At 34.0% G+C, this 7,122-nt stretch overlaps 1 pseudogene; it reads right to left on the bottom strand.

Annotated features, from left to right (window-relative positions):
* Positions 1 to 1,382: 1,382 nt before the first annotated feature.
* Positions 1,383 to 7,122, bottom strand: part of LOC136830858 (zinc finger protein 862-like) — a 12,919-nt pseudogene continuing 7,179 nt past the window's right edge.

Below are 7,122 nucleotides of genomic sequence, written 5' to 3'. Positions count from 1 at the left end.
GTAACGTTTTCTTTGTTTCTCTGCATAACAATGATTGGGATTGAACGGTGAAGTAAAAAGGACGTTTTCTCTCTTTCTCTGTATAACAATCGTAGGGAAAATGGTGACGTAAATAAAGAGGGAGGAATATCATAATTTGGTATGTCAGCCATTACTTGTTTTTTGACTTAGCTTTAGTAAAAGCTTTTCCTCTGTTTAGTTATTCATGGTTTACTACATATATGCATTTGCTTTCTAAAATGGATTTCAGACAACTAATATCAGCCTTTAACTCCAATCGTAAGAAGTAATCCATTTGTTCTACATTGTACACAAGAAATTCACACATTTTTTTAGTTTGCTGAGTGGGGAAACATACAAACGGCAGGATATGTCTCTCATTATATTTTATACATAAACATCAGTAAATAATACAAAATAATTAACCAACAATTTTACAACAACCAAAAAATATATACTGCAGGCTACATAAAACGGACCAAGTCTACTCAAAATTTCCAAGACATTCTATCATTGGTTGAGTTGGTTTGAAATTATAGCAGCAGCCTTCTTCTCTCACCTTCTCAGAAACAACAGTTAATGCTTGAAGTGCTGGTATCAATAGTTTGTTCCGGTTATCTGTCTTAATTAAATTAAGTTTTGAAAACAATCTCTCTGCAGCAGTATTAGTAGTAGGTAAAGATAAGACATTTAAAGGTTTCAAATTGTGAAAGGTTGTTAAACATCAATATACCTTCATTATCTTTTATACCACCCAACTTTACGTAAAAATCTGTTATGCTACAAGACTTAATTTCTTCTGGAATAAAGGTAGAATCCAGATTGCGCCACTCATTGTCAAGATCTTGTAAATTGCCCCCATATATACGAGGCACAGACATAGAAAAGTCATGTAAAGTAGGCAACAACTCCCTAGTCTTGCTTTGTAGCACCTTTTTTGTGTCTAAAAAGGATGCCATATAGAAAAACTTATTGTCGAGATCAAATCTTTTCTTCAGCTGCTGACACATCCTAATAAGAAATTCTCGACACCTGGTGCGTACATCATTGACCATTTCCTGATCCCTGTTATACTCCTCCAACTGCAGGAGACCATGAACTTTAGATCCTAGATATACCTGATTAAGAGGCATGTGATTTGTACATAAACTTGGATCAAAAGACACGATATTAGCTTTGTCTACAAGATCCCTCCTGCAAAAGTATCGGATCAAGTTCTTATACAATTGGGTGATATTATCATGAAGAAGATGGATAGTTGGGGCCTCTTGCTGAAACATAAGATTAAGTCTTGTGAAAGTAGGAAGAATGAAATTCAAAAAATTCAAATATAGAAATATTGAGGGGTCTTTGAGGCTTCATAACGATGGACTCAACGGATTTTAATCTTTCTTGGTCTTCAATTCTAGAAAATACAATTTCAGAGCATCCCATTGTTCAAGTACACGCTCAACTGCTGCATGCAATGACAGCCATCTATTGGTACATGCGTGCAAGATCTTATGCGGCTTAAGGTCTAGGAAAGTCTGGGCAAGTTTCAGCTCATATTTTCTTTAGCACTGTGGGCAAAGTGCGTAAAGATATTTCTAATGAGATCCTCACAATGTCTAGGTAAATGCTTAACAGATTCAGATGCGCATAAATGAATACTATGGCAAATGCATTTGAAAACAGTTAAACCTGGAAATACCTCTCTCAACCTGCTGCTGATGGAATTATTACCCCCCATGATATTTGCTGCCCCATCTGCAGCAAATCCAACTAAATTATCTAGTGGTATGTTATATGCATTCAATGTATTTACAATCAAATTATACAAATTTTCTCCAGTTGATCCCACCATTTCATTATTTTCATCATAGACATCAATTAGCTGAAGTAATCCTGTTTTCATCAACTTTGCTTCTTGGTCAAAAAATTTTACCAAAATTATTAAACATTTAGTTGAGCTGACATCTGTAGTTTCATCAATAATAACGGAAAATTTGTTTATCCTGAGTTTGGAGACCAGCTCATTTGATATACAAGTGCCAAGGGCTTTTGTCAAATCAGTGCATTTAGTTCTTTTCATGCTCATTGCTTGAGCAATAGCAGAATCAGGGAACATAGATTTACAAAGATTTACCATGTGGTCGACAAGGCTAAATGGTAAATTATGATCACTAATGAAACATATAATCTATACCATTGCCAGCCAGGGCTACACTTCTTCCATGATGCTCTTCTTCGTTTTCCTCCTCCATCTGATGCCCAAGCGCCTCTTCATTATCAATGTGCATTTTGCTGGTCTATAAATACAATGAAACACAGAAATATGGTAGATAAAGTAAACATTTAAAAAATTACTCGATTCTACATATTCAAAGAATACAAAAAGTCCTTTGATAATCAGGATAATGAAGATACCCTTTCCGTAGTATCAGTGAGAAGGGGAAAGTCTACTCTTATTAACTAAACCCTGAAGAAAACATATTTTTTCTTTTAACATCACCAGTTAAATTCTTTCATTTCTGAATACCGTTTGCATCGTTTTCTTTACTCATTCAACCAGTTTTCTTTACCCATTCAGCCCGCTTTCCTGACTAGCTTATTTCTGAGACAGCAAAACATTACCTTATGCTTTTTTATTGTGGTTAAGGCTGTATTGAACTCCTTTTGACAAGTAGTGCATTTAGCTTTAGTTGGTTCGCCCTCAACCCTAGATAAGCAAGGTCTGAAGTCTTGATTAGAGAGCCATTCATCTCTTATTTTCCTCTTAGGAGGCATGACAACCTATAATTACCATGCAGGAATTTCATTATTACAAATGTTTGCAAGAATGATGTAATGATGAAAAATTTCGTTGTGAAAATCAAGGAACTATTTGTATATAAAGCAAAAATGAGATGTATTTCAACACTATAAATATTTAACGTTAAAAGACTCGACACTAACTTGTGGAGCAAGTAATATTGATGACAAAATACCTATCATCATTTTTATTACTGCAATGCTCACAATACATCTTCAGCAATATAGTAATTTGTACAATTTATGCACAAGAAAAGACTAGCAGTTATGAAGGACTTATTTGATTACAACATCAACCAACATCTTACATAATATAACTGTTTACATTTAGAAATGTCTTATTTAGAACAATATCAAGAAAAATACCCGTTTCAGGATCTAAGTGAAGAGAAATTTCCAGGTTCGTCCGTATGAAGGAAAGGGCTGGCTTCTTTCCAGAGAGTCAAACTTCAAAGTGACTTGCGGTCGACTTGTGTACGTGCTACTGACAGATAATAAGGTGTTTTGCTTTTTTGGAGGATTTAAATGAAAGAAATTCGTATTCAAATACGTTTAGGAAGAAATTTATTTGGTTTATCAACTCAGAAAAATATATACTATCCTAATACATTCCCTCTTCAGATGAAAAGTATATATTGATAAATGTTATTTTTATGTTATAACAAGTACTATTATTTTTTTAGAAGTTCCATATTCATGTATTACTACACAATTCCAAGGCATTTCAGTGTGAAATTAACGTTGATTTGTCTTTTTAAAATTTACAAACACTGTGATCTGACTGTAATATTATGGTGACTAACTGGTAACTACAGTGTTACGTTCCTTGCCACAGGTCACAAGAAAAGTTCAAAACGGTACCCTTGCTCAACAGGGCATATCAAGAGCAACAACACCTCTTTCTTTCTCTCGTTTTCTGTGATGCAGACGGATTTAAATTTTAGAAAACGAATTACCGGCTCTACTCTGCGAGTAGTTTACACACAAGGATATACTATGATAATATATTTAAAGCGGCTTACGTATGACATATCAATATGACATATTGCCGAAATTCCTCCAGGACGTCACCCGTCGAATGACACTGTTGTAATTCATCATGTTCCAATAATTTTTTTTCCTGGTTCCTGTAATGAGAAATGAACGACGCTTAAGAATTGTAGCACTTTTATTATGTTTTGATCAATATTTCTATTAAATAAATATTACATAAAATAATATTAACAACATAATATCTTATCTTTGTAAAACTTGAAAATATAATGATTAGAAGCATACAGATTATTTTTATAACAAAATACGATATCGACAGAATTTTCTGGACGGGTTCGAAGGCAAACATAATAACATTTAATTTTGATTAAGAAAAAAGTTAGAGAGATATCTAGTACATCAAACAAACAATTTTTATATTAATACAGAAGTTTTATAATGTCTCATAAACACAAAATTTATGCTTTTAGTATTATTTTACATTATTAACGAATGCCATCCTTGAAGGACACGATTGCAATACAGAAAATGTATTACTAGACCAAGCCAGAATTATCTATTATACCAAAAACACAGCTCCTTTACTGACCAGTAATAAAATAGGTATATATTTTATTTTGGCCTACAGTATATCCTCAGAATCTACCTATATATATATATATATATATATATATATATATATATATATATATATATATATATATATATATATATATATATATATATATATACCTACCTCATCCCATTAATACTTGCTGAAAACGGGAGTGTGTATATATATATATATATATATATATATATATATATATATATATATATATATATATATATATATATATCACATTTTCAGTATTTATTTATGGGATGACATTGCTAGCCCTACTTACTCTATCGTGGATGTTCATACAATTTGTGTGCTGACAGCGTATTTCAGTTTTTGGTGGTTACATTTCCAATTGCAGACCAAACCTAGCATTGCTTAACAGGTCCACACTCTCCATAATTTTCCGCCTCTCTTGCACTCATTGGTGCTTCCTGGACATCCCGACCCTTCCTTTCCACGACCGCTTGCACTCCACCTTCCCAGACTTTCCTTCCAAGAGGTCTTCCTCTCCTGTTTTCTCCTGCCACATCCCAGTGACACTTTCCTTCCTTACACCCACCCATCCTCCGTTGTTCTCTCCACATGGCCAAACCATTATTTGTCTAAATTTCATTTATTTTATTAAGTAGTCATTTATAATTAATAACAAGAGATTGCAGTTTTCATTTCGCCAACCAATAAGTGCACGAACTTGTTTCCAAAAGGTCTGCCAAGTCTGGAATAAAATATGTGAAGGACAGACAAAAAGGAGGGATTCGAAGTCAATAAAAAGTAATGCAAAATATTTTCATATATTCGTACGTAAATACTTGTGTAAACGCTGTCATGGAGATCACTTGGTGACTGTTGATAAACATCCAAGGAGAATCCTAAAAAAAAAAAAATCGCAAAATTGCAATGTGCTTAATATGTGCCTCAACTCCACACCCCTCTTGCCTCAAAAAGAAAGTGTAGTATCAAGTAAAACACATCAAATAGTAGAAATAATGAAATAATATGGAAAGAGACAGAATACATTTGACAAAATAAGTAACAAAATTATGTTTGCAATTCAAAACTGTACATCGAATTTAAAATGGTTCCTGAGTGATACTTATGGGGTACATATATAACATTTTTTATGCACCATGAAAAAGATTAAAAATTTTGAGCAATAAACCTAAGATGGGGGACGATGTGAAGCCATACTAAAACCTCCTCCTGCAAAGACGAAACGGGAGAGAGGACGAAAAGTCTGAATACTTGTAAATATTTCCGCCTTTCCTTCTCCAGGACATCCAGTCCTCCTGGTGGCGTTCTTGCCGCAAAATTTTTTGAAGAAGAAGAAGAAGAGTAAACAGATCCTAGAAAAAGTAACACGCCTTTCTTGACATAGTTTGCCTCTCAAATAACCTTCGTTGGAACTGCACATGTAAACACGGCTTGAGCGTCTTTCTTGAACTCGTGAAGGGGACGCATCAGGTCTGAGGAATGTTTTCAGATGTTTAGGAAAGGCAAACACTCCCTCTGGATGATCTAAATTTACGAAGAAAGTCTTCATCCTTCGTAGGTTTCAGTTGGCTGCAGGTTCCAAAGAGCAACACGTACAGTTGATGAGAGTACCACTGAGGTGTTTAACAACAATGAATTTTTTGAAACGGGACCGCTTGTCAAAAGTACATGAAGGAAACAAGAACAAGGTTAAAAAGATGTATAAAGAGATGACGCTTAGGTAGATGATTAGGGGCATTGAAAAGGAAACAAATGAAAAATTAACTTACCTCCAATTAACTTTTTTTTTTTATCTAGTAACAGTGAACTTGCAAGCCGTCGGAAACTCAATGTTGATTGGTCAAATACAATGTGTCCTAATATCATCTTTATATTTCATATAGTTACTCGATATCCCGAGTGAAAGCTTATTTGATAAGCCAGATTTCATCATTAGATATATTTGAAGTGATACTAACTTCAGTTATTAGAGTTTTGATTAGCATAATTTTTTATTCTGCAAATTTTCTAATATTTATAATAAAATTTATATGAGAGTGTTAGAGTTTATATCTATCTATCTATATCTATATATATATATATATATATATATATATATATATATATATATATATATATATATAAATAGATGTATGTATGTGTGTGTATGCTCCTGCATAACTCTGAAACGCATTGAGGAGTTTCAACCAAACTTGGTATACAATGACGTCCTATCTAGAAAAGAATACTGTGGGGATAAGCTATCCCTAACACCAAAGAGCAGCAACGTGGGTGGGGGTGGGAAGGGCTTCACTGAAACAGGGCTGGTTCTGCCCATAGACTTAGTAACTGAATAAACTCTACAGATTTATCATACCTTATTTCGGTATACATATGACTTACTATCTGGAAAAGAATAATGTGGGGGAGGGGACAAGACATCACTAGGACCATAGGGAGTTGGGGTGGGAAGGTAGTACTAATCCTTAGTTTTCGAGGTTGCTGAGATGAATAGTGACACTCCCGATGCCGTTTTAAGTTCAAGTTCAGCCCCGATAGGAATGGGGGGCAGGTGAGAAGGGGTGAAATATAAAATGTCAGAAATGCTGGGCCATGTAATTAAAGCAATTATCTTAACAGGAAAGGGGGAGAGAGAGAGAGAAAGAGTTTATCATTGTCATTCAGAGTTTTCCTAGGCAGTGCTGGGTTGGTCAGCTAATATATATATATATATATATATATATATATATATATATATATATATA

Source organism: Macrobrachium rosenbergii, chromosome 47, assembly GCF_040412425.1.
Source record: "Macrobrachium rosenbergii isolate ZJJX-2024 chromosome 47, ASM4041242v1, whole genome shotgun sequence".
NCBI classification, from domain to species: domain Eukaryota; kingdom Metazoa; phylum Arthropoda; class Malacostraca; order Decapoda; family Palaemonidae; genus Macrobrachium; species Macrobrachium rosenbergii.
This window is presented reverse-complemented; position numbering and strand designations above follow the sequence as displayed.